The following is a 16,269-nucleotide window of genomic DNA, read 5'->3' on the forward strand; positions in this document are numbered from 1 at the left end:
TCGACCGTACTAACTACGTAACTATGTAACATAACATGGGGGGGGTCTCCTGGCTGTTCACACAGGTGTGTCATTGCTGTACATTGACCATGCATTGCTTCTGTGGTATTGCAAAGGCAAAGACAAATGCTTCCAGCCATCCATTGCACTAATGGATTGGTCATCAGCTGGCTGTCTATGTCCCGCATCAATATAGACCAAAGTACAGAGGGTTAGGCTATGCTATTGTGCACCTACCTGATGCATCAGAAGGTGCGAGGCCCTTGCTAAATTCTGTGCACAGACTTTGAGATCTATACTTTAGACTGTATCTAAACCTGCTCCAACATGGACTGACATTCTGGCCTACTTTCAGCCGATGCGACTTGTCTGTCGCTGAACAGTCGCTTTTTATGTATTCAGCACCTATGTATAATGTTGTAAAAATGCTCTAGAAGCTAAAGTCGCAGAAATGTCACACATATTTGGCCTGCAACTTTCTGTGCGACAAATTCAGACAGGAAAAATCAGTATAAATCCTTAGAAAATTATCCCCCAGTGTCTCCATCTGCTGGCGGTATTGAATAAGCATTGCTGCACTGATGGGGTATGCATTAGACGAAAAAAAAGAAGAAAAAGAAGAATAATACGCCCAGAAAAGAGGCGAAAAGGAGAAAAACGTAAAAAAACGTGAAAAAAAAGTAAGAGGAAGAGAAGGGAAAAAAAGGTGGAAATGGGTTTAAAAGTGATTTCGGCGGAGAAATATATATATATATATATATACATATATATATATATATATATATATATATACGCGCACACACACACATATATATAAACGTATTCTCCGTTGAGATATTGCAGCCGCTGCTGTGTCCAGGCCCAGGAGCCTTAGCACTGTGCTGTGATGTCACTCAATACCACTGACATCACTAGGTGTAAACAACATCTCTCCTTTGCTGTGTATGTGACTATGGAGCTGTTTGGTGATGTCGTCTATTATGGCCTTCATAGAAGCAACAGGAGATTGTTGCATCCATCTAGAACCCTCAGAACTACAGTGCTATGATGTCACTCACTTCCACAGGCCTTGCAGAGTGTAAACAACAACAACCCAGCTTTGTTGTGTATGTAACCATAGGGATTTGTGATGTCACCTAGAACCTTCACAGCAGCGACAGCTTTATGAGGAGCATCAGCACTGCTCTGCCTGAGCAGAACCATCACCGCCATAGGTTGTCAAATAACCCGGATTTAACCCACACAGGTAAGTCCAATGGGGTGCAGGCATGTCCTCTATGCTTACAGCTTCCCGTGGGTGTTGGTTTGATACCGTTTGGGGACAGCCAAGGAGGCATCTGCAGGCAACAAAGGTAGGTGTGTGCTTGTGTGTGTGTTTCCTATGCAGATCCTAAGCCCAGTGTCACATGCAAGTAGGAGGAGTAAGAAGGGTTCCTGGCAAATCCGGGTTATGGATTGCATTTAAAAAGGCCCCGTGGGAGTGCAATGGGCCCCTGTCTTGCTGCTTAGCAATAATGGTATGGGTTTAGGTTCTGCTGTGTGTACTGGTGGTTGACTGCCCCCCAGCCCAGAGTGTGCATGGAAAATTGTCTGGCAGCCTCCCTGACAGCAAGCAGTGATAGTGCCCATGAAGGGGACCTTGTTGGGCCCGCCCCTTTCACGGTTATCGCTTCTCGGCCTTTTGGCTAAGATCAAGTGTAGTATCTGTTCTTATCAGTTTAATATCTGATACGTCCCCTATCTGGGGACCATATATTAAATGGATTTTTGAGAACGGGGGCCGATTTCGAAGCTTGCTTCCGTCGCCCTATGCATTGACCCGATATGGCAGTATCTTCGGGTACAGTGCACCACCCCCTTACAGGGTTAAAAAGAAAGATTCCTACTTTCATTGCTACCTGCTTGCTGGCTAGCCAGCTAGCCAGCCCTGTGGGCCTTGCTGCTGCTGCTGCAGCCAAAAAACAAAAGGTGGTGCTGCTGCTGCTTCTGCTGCTTCTGCTTCTGCTTGTGTCTGGCCGCTGTTGGAGCGTCCAGGCACAGGACTTCTGCTGCTGCTGACTAAATGGCCTCCTTAATTGGATCATTTGAGTAGCCAGCACACCTGTGCAGGTAGGGCATGACATGATAGGCAGCTGCCTTGATAGCGGGTGGGTGCTGAATGTTCCTAATTGACAAAATAAGATTAATGCTTATGAAGAAATATAAAATCTCATCCCTTCCCCAATATCGCGCCACACCCCTACCCCTTAATTCCCTGGTTGAACTTGATGGACATATGTCTTTTTTCGACCGTACTAACTATGTAACTATGTAACATAACATGGGGGGGGTCTCCTGGCTGTTCACACAGGTGTGTCATTGCTGTACATTGACCATGCATTGCTTCTGTGGTATTGCAAAGGCAAAGACAAATGCTTCCAGCCATCCATTGCACTAATGGATTGGTCATCAGCTGGCTGTCTATGTCCCGCATCAATATAGACCAAAGTACAGAGGGTTAGGCTATGCTATTGTGCACCTACCTGATGCATCAGAAGGTGCGAGGCCCTTGCTAAATTCTGTGCACAGACTTTGAGATCTATACTTTAGACTGTATCTAAACCTGCTCCAACATGGACTGACATTCTGGCCTACTTTCAGCCGATGCGACTTGTCTGTCGCTGAACAGTCGCTTTTTATGTATTCAGCACCTATGTATAATGTTGTAAAAATGCTCTAGAAGCTAAAGTCGCAGAAATGTCACACATATTTGGCCTGCAACTTTCTGTGCGACAAATTCAGACAGGAAAAATCAGTATAAATCCTTAGAAAATTATCCCCCAGTGTCTCCATCTGCTGGCGGTATTGAATAAGCATTGCTGCACTGATGGGGTATGCATTAGACGAAAAAAAAGAAGAAAAAGAAGAAGAATACGCCCAGAAAAGAGGCGAAAAGGAGAAAAACGTAAAAAAACGTGAAAAAAAAGTAAGAGGAAGAGAAGGGAAAAAAAGGTGGAAATGGGTTTAAAAGTGATTTCGGCGGAGAAATATATATATATATATATATATATATATATATATATATATATATACGCGCACACACACACATATATATAAACGTATTCTCCGTTGAGATATTGCAGCCGCTGCTGTGTCCAGGCCCAGGAGCCTTAGCACTGTGCTGTGATGTCACTCAATACCACTGACATCACTAGGTGTAAACAACATCTCTCCTTTGCTGTGTATGTGACTATGGAGCTGTTTGGTGATGTCGTCTATTATGGCCTTCATAGAAGCAACAGGAGATTGTTGCATCCATCTAGAACCCTCAGAACTACAGTGCTATGATGTCACTCACTTCCACAGGCCTTGCAGAGTGTAAACAACAACAACCCAGCTTTGTTGTGTATGTAACCATAGGGATTTGTGATGTCACCTAGAACCTTCACAGCAGCGACAGCTTTATGAGGAGCATCAGCACTGCTCTGCCTGAGCAGAACCATCACCGCCATAGGTTGTCAAATAACCCGGATTTAACCCACACAGGTAAGTCCAATGGGGTGCAGGCATGTCCTCTATGCTTACAGCTTCCCGTGGGTGTTGGTTTGATACCGTTTGGGGACAGCCAAGGAGGCATCTGCAGGCAACAAAGGTAGGTGTGTGCTTGTGTGTGTGTTTCCTATGCAGATCCTAAGCCCAGTGTCACATGCAAGTAGGAGGAGTAAGAAGGGTTCCTGGCAAATCCGGGTTATGGATTGCATTTAAAAAGGCCCCGTGGGAGTGCAATGGGCCCCTGTCTTGCTGCTTAGCAATAATGGTATGGGTTTAGGTTCTGCTGTGTGTACTGGTGGTTGACTGCCCCCCAGCCCAGAGTGTGCATGGAAAATTGTCTGGCAGCCTCCCTGACAGCAAGCAGTGATAGTGCCCATGAAGGGGACCTTGTTGGGCCCGCCCCTTTCACGGTTATCGCTTCTCGGCCTTTTGGCTAAGATCAAGTGTAGTATCTGTTCTTATCAGTTTAATATCTGATACGTCCCCTATCTGGGGACCATATATTAAATGGATTTTTGAGAACGGGGGCCGATTTCGAAGCTTGCTTCCGTCGCCCTATGCATTGACCCGATATGGCAGTATCTTCGGGTACAGTGCACCACCCCCTTACAGGGTTAAAAAGAAAGATTCCTACTTTCATTGCTACCTGCTTGCTGGCTAGCCAGCTAGCCAGCCCTGTGGGCCTTGCTGCTGCTGCTGCAGCCAAAAAACAAAAGGTGGTGCTGCTGCTGCTTCTGCTGCTTCTGCTTCTGCTTGTGTCTGGCCGCTGTTGGAGCGTCCAGGCACAGGACTTCTGCTGCTGCTGACTAAATGGCCTCCTTAATTGGATCATTTGAGTAGCCAGCACACCTGTGCAGGTAGGGCATGACATGATAGGCAGCTGCCTTGATAGCGGGTGGGTGCTGAATGTTCCTAATTGACAAAATAAGATTAATGCTTATGAAGAAATATAAAATCTCATCCCTTCCCCAATATCGCGCCACACCCCTACCCCTTAATTCCCTGGTTGAACTTGATGGACATATGTCTTTTTTCGACCGTACTAACTATGTAACTATGTAACATAACATGGGGGGGGTCTCCTGGCTGTTCACACAGGTGTGTCATTGCTGTACATTGACCATGCATTGCTTCTGTGGTATTGCAAAGGCAAAGACAAATGCTTCCAGCCATCCATTGCACTAATGGATTGGTCATCAGCTGGCTGTCTATGTCCCGCATCAATATAGACCAAAGTACAGAGGGTTAGGCTATGCTATTGTGCACCTACCTGATGCATCAGAAGGTGCGAGGCCCTTGCTAAATTCTGTGCACAGACTTTGAGATCTATACTTTAGACTGTATCTAAACCTGCTCCAACATGGACTGACATTCTGGCCTACTTTCAGCCGATGCGACTTGTCTGTCGCTGAACAGTCACTTTTTATGTATTCAGCACCTATGTATAATGTTGTAAAAATGCTCTAGAAGCTAAAGTCGCAGAAATGTCACACATATTTGGCCTGCAACTTTCTGTGCGACAAATTCAGACAGGAAAAATCAGTATAAATCCTTAGAAAATTATCCCCCAGTGTCTCCATCTGCTGGCGGTATTGAATAAGCATTGCTGCACTGATGGGGTATGCATTAGACGAAAAAAAAGAAGAAAAAGAAGAATAATACGCCCAGAAAAGAGGCGAAAAGGAGAAAAACGTAAAAAAACGTGAAAAAAAAGTAAGAGGAAGAGAAGGGAAAAAAAGGTGGAAATGGGTTTAAAAGTGATTTCGGCGGAGAAATATATATATATATATATATATATATATATATATATATATATATACGCGCACACACACACATATATATAAACGTATTCTCCGTTGAGATATTGCAGCCGCTGCTGTGTCCAGGCCCAGGAGCCTTAGCACTGTGCTGTGATGTCACTCAATACCACTGACATCACTAGGTGTAAACAACATCTCTCCTTTGCTGTGTATGTGACTATGGAGCTGTTTGGTGATGTCGTCTATTATGGCCTTCATAGAAGCAACAGGAGATTGTTGCATCCATCTAGAACCCTCAGAACTACAGTGCTATGATGTCACTCACTTCCACAGGCCTTGCAGAGTGTAAACAACAACAACCCAGCTTTGTTGTGTATGTAACCATAGGGATTTGTGATGTCACCTAGAACCTTCACAGCAGCGACAGCTTTATGAGGAGCATCAGCACTGCTCTGCCTGAGCAGAACCATCACCGCCATAGGTTGTCAAATAACCCGGGTTTAACCCACACAGGTAAGTCCAATGGGGTGCAGGCATGTCCTCTATGCTTACAGCTTCCCGTGGGTGTTGGTTTGATACCGTTTGGGGACAGCCAAGGAGGCATCTGCAGGCAACAAAGGTAGGTGTGTGCTTGTGTGTGTGTTTCCTATGCAGATCCTAAGCCCAGTGTCACATGCAAGTAGGAGGAGTAAGAAGGGTTCCTGGCAAATCCGGGTTATGGATTGCATTTAAAAAGGCCCCGTGGGAGTGCAATGGGCCCCTGTCTTGCTGCTTAGCAATAATGGTATGGGTTTAGGTTCTGCTGTGTGTACTGGTGGTTGACTGCCCCCCAGCCCAGAGTGTGCATGGAAAATTGTCTGGCAGCCTCCCTGACAGCAAGCAGTGATAGTGCCCATGAAGGGGACCTTGTTGGGCCCGCCCCTTTCACGGTTATCGCTTCTCGGCCTTTTGGCTAAGATCAAGTGTAGTATCTGTTCTTATCAGTTTAATATCTGATACGTCCCCTATCTGGGGACCATATATTAAATGGATTTTTGAGAACGGGGGCCGATTTCGAAGCTTGCTTCCGTCGCCCTATGCATTGACCCGATATGGCAGTATCTTCGGGTACAGTGCACCACCCCCTTACAGGGTTAAAAAGAAAGATTCCTACTTTCATTGCTACCTGCTTGCTGGCTAGCCAGCTAGCCAGCCCTGTGGGCCTTGCTGCTGCTGCTGCAGCCAAAAAACAAAAGGTGGTGCTGCTGCTGCTTCTGCTGCTTCTGCTTCTGCTTGTGTCTGGCCGCTGTTGGAGCGTCCAGGCACAGGACTTCTGCTGCTGCTGACTAAATGGCCTCCTTAATTGGATCATTTGAGTAGCCAGCACACCTGTGCAGGTAGGGCATGACATGATAGGCAGCTGCCTTGATAGCGGGTGGGTGCTGAATGTTCCTAATTGACAAAATAAGATTAATGCTTATGAAGAAATATAAAATCTCATCCCTTCCCCAATATCGCGCCACACCCCTACCCCTTAATTCCCTGGTTGAACTTGATGGACATATGTCTTTTTTCGACCGTACTAACTATGTAACTATGTAACATAACATGGGGGGGGTCTCCTGGCTGTTCACACAGGTGTGTCATTGCTGTACATTGACCATGCATTGCTTCTGTGGTATTGCAAAGGCAAAGACAAATGCTTCCAGCCATCCATTGCACTAATGGATTGGTCATCAGCTGGCTGTCTATGTCCCGCATCAATATAGACCAAAGTACAGAGGGTTAGGCTATGCTATTGTGCACCTACCTGATGCATCAGAAGGTGCGAGGCCCTTGCTAAATTCTGTGCACAGACTTTGAGATCTATACTTTAGACTGTATCTAAACCTGCTCCAACATGGACTGACATTCTGGCCTACTTTCAGCCGATGCGACTTGTCTGTCGCTGAACAGTCGCTTTTTATGTATTCAGCACCTATGTATAATGTTGTAAAAATGCTCTAGAAGCTAAAGTCGCAGAAATGTCACACATATTTGGCCTGCAACTTTCTGTGCGACAAATTCAGACAGGAAAAATCAGTATAAATCCTTAGAAAATTATCCCCCAGTGTCTCCATCTGCTGGCGGTATTGAATAAGCATTGCTGCACTGATGGGGTATGCATTAGACGAAAAAAAAGAAGAAAAAGAAGAATAATACGCCCAGAAAAGAGGCGAAAAGGAGAAAAACGTAAAAAAACGTGAAAAAAAAGTAAGAGGAAGAGAAGGGAAAAAAAGGTGGAAATGGGTTTAAAAGTGATTTCGGCGGAGAAATATATATATATATATATATATATATATATATATATATATATACGCGCACACACACACATATATATAAACGTATTCTCCGTTGAGATATTGCAGCCGCTGCTGTGTCCAGGCCCAGGAGCCTTAGCACTGTGCTGTGATGTCACTCAATACCACTGACATCACTAGGTGTAAACAACATCTCTCCTTTGCTGTGTATGTGACTATGGAGCTGTTTGGTGATGTCGTCTATTATGGCCTTCATAGAAGCAACAGGAGATTGTTGCATCCATCTAGAACCCTCAGAACTACAGTGCTATGATGTCACTCACTTCCACAGGCCTTGCAGAGTGTAAACAACAACAACCCAGCTTTGTTGTGTATGTAACCATAGGGATTTGTGATGTCACCTAGAACCTTCACAGCAGCGACAGCTTTATGAGGAGCATCAGCACTGCTCTGCCTGAGCAGAACCATCACCGCCATAGGTTGTCAAATAACCCGGATTTAACCCACACAGGTAAGTCCAATGGGGTGCAGGCATGTCCTCTATGCTTACAGCTTCCCGTGGGTGTTGGTTTGATACCGTTTGGGGACAGCCAAGGAGGCATCTGCAGGCAACAAAGGTAGGTGTGTGCTTGTGTGTGTGTTTCCTATGCAGATCCTAAGCCCAGTGTCACATGCAAGTAGGAGGAGTAAGAAGGGTTCCTGGCAAATCCGGGTTATGGATTGCATTTAAAAAGGCCCCGTGGGAGTGCAATGGGCCCCTGTCTTGCTGCTTAGCAATAATGGTATGGGTTTAGGTTCTGCTGTGTGTACTGGTGGTTGACTGCCCCCCAGCCCAGAGTGTGCATGGAAAATTGTCTGGCAGCCTCCCTGACAGCAAGCAGTGATAGTGCCCATGAAGGGGACCTTGTTGGGCCCGCCCCTTTCACGGTTATCGCTTCTCGGCCTTTTGGCTAAGATCAAGTGTAGTATCTGTTCTTATCAGTTTAATATCTGATACGTCCCCTATCTGGGGACCATATATTAAATGGATTTTTGAGAACGGGGGCCGATTTCGAAGCTTGCTTCCGTCGCCCTATGCATTGACCCGATATGGCAGTATCTTCGGGTACAGTGCACCACCCCCTTACAGGGTTAAAAAGAAAGATTCCTACTTTCATTGCTACCTGCTTGCTGGCTAGCCAGCTAGCCAGCCCTGTGGGCCTTGCTGCTGCTGCTGCAGCCAAAAAACAAAAGGTGGTGCTGCTGCTGCTTCTGCTGCTTCTGCTTCTGCTTGTGTCTGGCCGCTGTTGGAGCGTCCAGGCACAGGACTTCTGCTGCTGCTGACTAAATGGCCTCCTTAATTGGATCATTTGAGTAGCCAGCACACCTGTGCAGGTAGGGCATGACATGATAGGCAGCTGCCTTGATAGCGGGTGGGTGCTGAATGTTCCTAATTGACAAAATAAGATTAATGCTTATGAAGAAATATAAAATCTCATCCCTTCCCCAATATCGCGCCACACCCCTACCCCTTAATTCCCTGGTTGAACTTGATGGACATATGTCTTTTTTCGACCGTACTAACTATGTAACTATGTAACATAACATGGGGGGGGTCTCCTGGCTGTTCACACAGGTGTGTCATTGCTGTACATTGACCATGCATTGCTTCTGTGGTATTGCAAAGGCAAAGACAAATGCTTCCAGCCATCCATTGCACTAATGGATTGGTCATCAGCTGGCTGTCTATGTCCCGCATCAATATAGACCAAAGTACAGAGGGTTAGGCTATGCTATTGTGCACCTACCTGATGCATCAGAAGGTGCGAGGCCCTTGCTAAATTCTGTGCACAGACTTTGAGATCTATACTTTAGACTGTATCTAAACCTGCTCCAACATGGACTGACATTCTGGCCTACTTTCAGCCGATGCGACTTGTCTGTCGCTGAACAGTCGCTTTTTATGTATTCAGCACCTATGTATAATGTTGTAAAAATGCTCTAGAAGCTAAAGTCGCAGAAATGTCACACATATTTGGCCTGCAACTTTCTGTGCGACAAATTCAGACAGGAAAAATCAGTATAAATCCTTAGAAAATTATCCCCCAGTGTCTCCATCTGCTGGCGGTATTGAATAAGCATTGCTGCACTGATGGGGTATGCATTAGACGAAAAAAAAGAAGAAAAAGAAGAATAATACGCCCAGAAAAGAGGCGAAAAGGAGAAAAACGTAAAAAAACGTGAAAAAAAAGTAAGAGGAAGAGAAGGGAAAAAAAGGTGGAAATGGGTTTAAAAGTGATTTCGGCGGAGAAATATATATATATATATATATATATATATATATACGCGCACACACACACATATATATAAACGTATTCTCCGTTGAGATATTGCAGCCGCTGCTGTGTCCAGGCCCAGGAGCCTTAGCACTGTGCTGTGATGTCACTCAATACCACTGACATCACTAGGTGTAAACAACATCTCTCCTTTGCTGTGTATGTGACTATGGAGCTGTTTGGTGATGTCGTCTATTATGGCCTTCATAGAAGCAACAGGAGATTGTTGCATCCATCTAGAACCCTCAGAACTACAGTGCTATGATGTCACTCACTTCCACAGGCCTTGCAGAGTGTAAACAACAACAACCCAGCTTTGTTGTGTATGTAACCATAGGGATTTGTGATGTCACCTAGAACCTTCACAGCAGCGACAGCTTTATGAGGAGCATCAGCACTGCTCTGCCTGAGCAGAACCATCACCGCCATAGGTTGTCAAATAACCCGGATTTAACCCACACAGGTAAGTCCAATGGGGTGCAGGCATGTCCTCTATGCTTACAGCTTCCCGTGGGTGTTGGTTTGATACCGTTTGGGGACAGCCAAGGAGGCATCTGCAGGCAACAAAGGTAGGTGTGTGCTTGTGTGTGTGTTTCCTATGCAGATCCTAAGCCCAGTGTCACATGCAAGTAGGAGGAGTAAGAAGGGTTCCTGGCAAATCCGGGTTATGGATTGCATTTAAAAAGGCCCCGTGGGAGTGCAATGGGCCCCTGTCTTGCTGCTTAGCAATAATGGTATGGGTTTAGGTTCTGCTGTGTGTACTGGTGGTTGACTGCCCCCCAGCCCAGAGTGTGCATGGAAAATTGTCTGGCAGCCTCCCTGACAGCAAGCAGTGATAGTGCCCATGAAGGGGACCTTGTTGGGCCCGCCCCTTTCACGGTTATCGCTTCTCGGCCTTTTGGCTAAGATCAAGTGTAGTATCTGTTCTTATCAGTTTAATATCTGATACGTCCCCTATCTGGGGACCATATATTAAATGGATTTTTGAGAACGGGGGCCGATTTCGAAGCTTGCTTCCGTCGCCCTATGCATTGACCCGATATGGCAGTATCTTCGGGTACAGTGCACCACCCCCTTACAGGGTTAAAAAGAAAGATTCCTACTTTCATTGCTACCTGCTTGCTGGCTAGCCAGCTAGCCAGCCCTGTGGGCCTTGCTGCTGCTGCTGCAGCCAAAAAACAAAAGGTGGTGCTGCTGCTGCTTCTGCTGCTTCTGCTTCTGCTTGTGTCTGGCCGCTGTTGGAGCGTCCAGGCACAGGACTTCTGCTGCTGCTGACTAAATGGCCTCCTTAATTGGATCATTTGAGTAGCCAGCACACCTGTGCAGGTAGGGCATGACATGATAGGCAGCTGCCTTGATAGCGGGTGGGTGCTGAATGTTCCTAATTGACAAAATAAGATTAATGCTTATGAAGAAATATAAAATCTCATCCCTTCCCCAATATCGCGCCACACCCCTACCCCTTAATTCCCTGGTTGAACTTGATGGACATATGTCTTTTTTCGACCGTACTAACTATGTAACTATGTAACATAACATGGGGGGGGTCTCCTGGCTGTTCACACAGGTGTGTCATTGCTGTACATTGACCATGCATTGCTTCTGTGGTATTGCAAAGGCAAAGACAAATGCTTCCAGCCATCCATTGCACTAATGGATTGGTCATCAGCTGGCTGTCTATGTCCCGCATCAATATAGACCAAAGTACAGAGGGTTAGGCTATGCTATTGTGCACCTACCTGATGCATCAGAAGGTGCGAGGCCCTTGCTAAATTCTGTGCACAGACTTTGAGATCTATACTTTAGACTGTATCTAAACCTGCTCCAACATGGACTGACATTCTGGCCTACTTTCAGCCGATGCGACTTGTCTGTCGCTGAACAGTCGCTTTTTATGTATTCAGCACCTATGTATAATGTTGTAAAAATGCTCTAGAAGCTAAAGTCGCAGAAATGTCACACATATTTGGCCTGCAACTTTCTGTGCGACAAATTCAGACAGGAAAAATCAGTATAAATCCTTAGAAAATTATCCCCCAGTGTCTCCATCTGCTGGCGGTATTGAATAAGCATTGCTGCACTGATGGGGTATGCATTAGACGAAAAAAAAGAAGAAAAAGAAGAATAATACGCCCAGAAAAGAGGCGAAAAGGAGAAAAACGTAAAAAAACGTGAAAAAAAAGTAAGAGGAAGAGAAGGGAAAAAAAGGTGGAAATGGGTTTAAAAGTGATTTCGGCGGAGAAATATATATATATATATATATATATATATATATATATATACGCGCACACACACACATATATATAAACGTATTCTCCGTTGAGATATTGCAGCCGCTGCTGTGTCCAGGCCCAGGAGCCTTAGCACTGTGCTGTGATGTCACTCAATACCACTGACATCACTAGGTGTAAACAACATCTCTCCTTTGCTGTGTATGTGACTATGGAGCTGTTTGGTGATGTCGTCTATTATGGCCTTCATAGAAGCAACAGGAGATTGTTGCATCCATCTAGAACCCTCAGAACTACAGTGCTATGATGTCACTCACTTCCACAGGCCTTGCAGAGTGTAAACAACAACAACCCAGCTTTGTTGTGTATGTAACCATAGGGATTTGTGATGTCACCTAGAACCTTCACAGCAGCGACAGCTTTATGAGGAGCATCAGCACTGCTCTGCCTGAGCAGAACCATCACCGCCATAGGTTGTCAAATAACCCGGATTTAACCCACACAGGTAAGTCCAATGGGGTGCAGGCATGTCCTCTATGCTTACAGCTTCCCGTGGGTGTTGGTTTGATACCGTTTGGGGACAGCCAAGGAGGCATCTGCAGGCAACAAAGGTAGGTGTGTGCTTGTGTGTGTGTTTCCTATGCAGATCCTAAGCCCAGTGTCACATGCAAGTAGGAGGAGTAAGAAGGGTTCCTGGCAAATCCGGGTTATGGATTGCATTTAAAAAGGCCCCGTGGGAGTGCAATGGGCCCCTGTCTTGCTGCTTAGCAATAATGGTATGGGTTTAGGTTCTGCTGTGTGTACTGGTGGTTGACTGCCCCCCAGCCCAGAGTGTGCATGGAAAATTGTCTGGCAGCCTCCCTGACAGCAAGCAGTGATAGTGCCCATGAAGGGGACCTTGTTGGGCCCGCCCCTTTCACGGTTATCGCTTCTCGGCCTTTTGGCTAAGATCAAGTGTAGTATCTGTTCTTATCAGTTTAATATCTGATACGTCCCCTATCTGGGGACCATATATTAAATGGATTTTTGAGAACGGGGGCCGATTTCGAAGCTTGCTTCCGTCGCCCTATGCATTGACCCGATATGGCAGTATCTTCGGGTACAGTGCACCACCCCCTTACAGGGTTAAAAAGAAAGATTCCTACTTTCATTGCTACCTGCTTGCTGGCTAGCCAGCTAGCCAGCCCTGTGGGCCTTGCTGCTGCTGCTGCAGCCAAAAAACAAAAGGTGGTGCTGCTGCTGCTTCTGCTGCTTCTGCTTCTGCTTGTGTCTGGCCGCTGTTGGAGCGTCCAGGCACAGGACTTCTGCTGCTGCTGACTAAATGGCCTCCTTAATTGGATCATTTGAGTAGCCAGCACACCTGTGCAGGTAGGGCATGACATGATAGGCAGCTGCCTTGATAGCGGGTGGGTGCTGAATGTTCCTAATTGACAAAATAAGATTAATGCTTATGAAGAAATATAAAATCTCATCCCTTCCCCAATATCGCGCCACACCCCTACCCCTTAATTCCCTGGTTGAACTTGATGGACATATGTCTTTTTTCGACCGTACTAACTATGTAACTATGTAACATAACATGGGGGGGGTCTCCTGGCTGTTCACACAGGTGTGTCATTGCTGTACATTGACCATGCATTGCTTCTGTGGTATTGCAAAGGCAAAGACAAATGCTTCCAGCCATCCATTGCACTAATGGATTGGTCATCAGCTGGCTGTCTATGTCCCGCATCAATATAGACCAAAGTACAGAGGGTTAGGCTATGCTATTGTGCACCTACCTGATGCATCAGAAGGTGCGAGGCCCTTGCTAAATTCTGTGCACAGACTTTGAGATCTATACTTTAGACTGTATCTAAACCTGCTCCAACATGGACTGACATTCTGGCCTACTTTCAGCCGATGCGACTTGTCTGTCGCTGAACAGTCGCTTTTTATGTATTCAGCACCTATGTATAATGTTGTAAAAATGCTCTAGAAGCTAAAGTCGCAGAAATGTCACACATATTTGGCCTGCAACTTTCTGTGCGACAAATTCAGACAGGAAAAATCAGTATAAATCCTTAGAAAATTATCCCCCAGTGTCTCCATCTGCTGGCGGTATTGAATAAGCATTGCTGCACTGATGGGGTATGCATTAGACGAAAAAAAAGAAGAAAAAGAAGAATAATACGCCCAGAAAAGAGGCGAAAAGGAGAAAAACGTAAAAAAACGTGAAAAAAAAGTAAGAGGAAGAGAAGGGAAAAAAAGGTGGAAATGGGTTTAAAAGTGATTTCGGCGGAGAAATATATATATATATATATATATATATATATATATATATATATATATATATACGCGCACACACACACATATATATAAACGTATTCTCCGTTGAGATATTGCAGCCGCTGCTGTGTCCAGGCCCAGGAGCCTTAGCACTGTGCTGTGATGTCACTCAATACCACTGACATCACTAGGTGTAAACAACATCTCTCCTTTGCTGTGTATGTGACTATGGAGCTGTTTGGTGATGTCGTCTATTATGGCCTTCATAGAAGCAACAGGAGATTGTTGCATCCATCTAGAACCCTCAGAACTACAGTGCTATGATGTCACTCACTTCCACAGGCCTTGCAGAGTGTAAACAACAACAACCCAGCTTTGTTGTGTATGTAACCATAGGGATTTGTGATGTCACCTAGAACCTTCACAGCAGCGACAGCTTTATGAGGAGCATCAGCACTGCTCTGCCTGAGCAGAACCATCACCGCCATAGGTTGTCAAATAACCCGGATTTAACCCACACAGGTAAGTCCAATGGGGTGCAGGCATGTCCTCTATGCTTACAGCTTCCCGTGGGTGTTGGTTTGATACCGTTTGGGGACAGCCAAGGAGGCATCTGCAGGCAACAAAGGTAGGTGTGTGCTTGTGTGTGTGTTTCCTATGCAGATCCTAAGCCCAGTGTCACATGCAAGTAGGAGGAGTAAGAAGGGTTCCTGGCAAATCCGGGTTATGGATTGCATTTAAAAAGGCCCCGTGGGAGTGCAATGGGCCCCTGTCTTGCTGCTTAGCAATAATGGTATGGGTTTAGGTTCTGCTGTGTGTACTGGTGGTTGACTGCCCCCCAGCCCAGAGTGTGCATGGAAAATTGTCTGGCAGCCTCCCTGACAGCAAGCAGTGATAGTGCCCATGAAGGGGACCTTGTTGGGCCCGCCCCTTTCACGGTTATCGCTTCTCGGCCTTTTGGCTAAGATCAAGTGTAGTATCTGTTCTTATCAGTTTAATATCTGATACGTCCCCTATCTGGGGACCATATATTAAATGGATTTTTGAGAACGGGGGCCGATTTCGAAGCTTGCTTCCGTCGCCCTATGCATTGACCCGATATGGCAGTATCTTCGGGTACAGTGCACCACCCCCTTACAGGGTTAAAAAGAAAGATTCCTACTTTCATTGCTACCTGCTTGCTGGCTAGCCAGCTAGCCAGCCCTGTGGGCCTTGCTGCTGCTGCTGCAGCCAAAAAACAAAAGGTGGTGCTGCTGCTGCTTCTGCTGCTTCTGCTTCTGCTTGTGTCTGGCCGCTGTTGGAGCGTCCAGGCACAGGACTTCTGCTGCTGCTGACTAAATGGCCTCCTTAATTGGATCATTTGAGTAGCCAGCACACCTGTGCAGGTAGGGCATGACATGATAGGCAGCTGCCTTGATAGCGGGTGGGTGCTGAATGTTCCTAATTGACAAAATAAGATTAATGCTTATGAAGAAATATAAAATCTCATCCCTTCCCCAATATCGCGCCACACCCCTACCCCTTAATTCCCTGGTTGAACTTGATGGACATATGTCTTTTTTCGACCGTACTAACTATGTAACTATGTAACATAACATGGGGGGGGTCTCCTGGCTGTTCACACAGGTGTGTCATTGCTGTACATTGACCATGCATTGCTTCTGTGGTATTGCAAAGGCAAAGACAAATGCTTCCAGCCATCCATTGCACTAATGGATTGGTCATCAGCTGGCTGTCTATGTCCCGCATCAATATAGACCAAAGTACAGAGGGTTAGGCTATGCTATTGTGCACCTACCTGATGCATCAGAAGGTGCGAGGCCCTTGCTAAATTCTGTGCACAGACTTTGAGATCTATACTTTAGACTGTATCTAAACCTGCTCC

General features: G+C 45.9%; 7 non-coding genes across 7 annotated transcripts; all 7 read left to right on the forward strand.

Moving 5' to 3' along the window:
• The first annotated feature begins 1,665 nt into the window (after nucleotides 1-1,665).
• LOC130302495 (U2 spliceosomal RNA) lies at nucleotides 1,666-1,856 on the forward strand. Its single transcript, XR_008852696.1, has one exon. It is a non-coding gene; the product is annotated as a U2 spliceosomal RNA (small nuclear RNA).
• Nucleotides 1,857-3,944: 2,088 nt separating this feature from the next.
• On the forward strand, nucleotides 3,945-4,135 carry LOC130302496 (U2 spliceosomal RNA). The gene has a single exon (XR_008852697.1). It is a non-coding gene; the product is annotated as a U2 spliceosomal RNA (small nuclear RNA).
• Nucleotides 4,136-6,223: 2,088 nt separating this feature from the next.
• Nucleotides 6,224-6,414, forward strand: LOC130302498 (U2 spliceosomal RNA). The gene has a single exon (XR_008852699.1). It is a non-coding gene; the product is annotated as a U2 spliceosomal RNA (small nuclear RNA).
• Nucleotides 6,415-8,500: 2,086 nt separating this feature from the next.
• On the forward strand, nucleotides 8,501-8,691 carry LOC130302499 (U2 spliceosomal RNA). The gene has a single exon (XR_008852700.1). It is a non-coding gene; the product is annotated as a U2 spliceosomal RNA (small nuclear RNA).
• Nucleotides 8,692-10,767: 2,076 nt separating this feature from the next.
• Nucleotides 10,768-10,958, forward strand: LOC130302500 (U2 spliceosomal RNA). The gene has a single exon (XR_008852701.1). It is a non-coding gene; the product is annotated as a U2 spliceosomal RNA (small nuclear RNA).
• Nucleotides 10,959-13,040: 2,082 nt separating this feature from the next.
• Nucleotides 13,041-13,231, forward strand: LOC130302502 (U2 spliceosomal RNA). Its single transcript, XR_008852702.1, has one exon. It is a non-coding gene; the product is annotated as a U2 spliceosomal RNA (small nuclear RNA).
• A 2,094-nt stretch (nucleotides 13,232-15,325) lies between these two features.
• LOC130302503 (U2 spliceosomal RNA) lies at nucleotides 15,326-15,516 on the forward strand. The gene has a single exon (XR_008852703.1). It is a non-coding gene; the product is annotated as a U2 spliceosomal RNA (small nuclear RNA).
• Nucleotides 15,517-16,269: the final 753 nt, after the last annotated feature.

The sequence above is a fragment of the Hyla sarda genome, unplaced genomic scaffold (genome assembly GCF_029499605.1).
Source record: "Hyla sarda isolate aHylSar1 unplaced genomic scaffold, aHylSar1.hap1 scaffold_1168, whole genome shotgun sequence".
NCBI lineage: Eukaryota > Metazoa > Chordata > Amphibia > Anura > Hylidae > Hyla > Hyla sarda.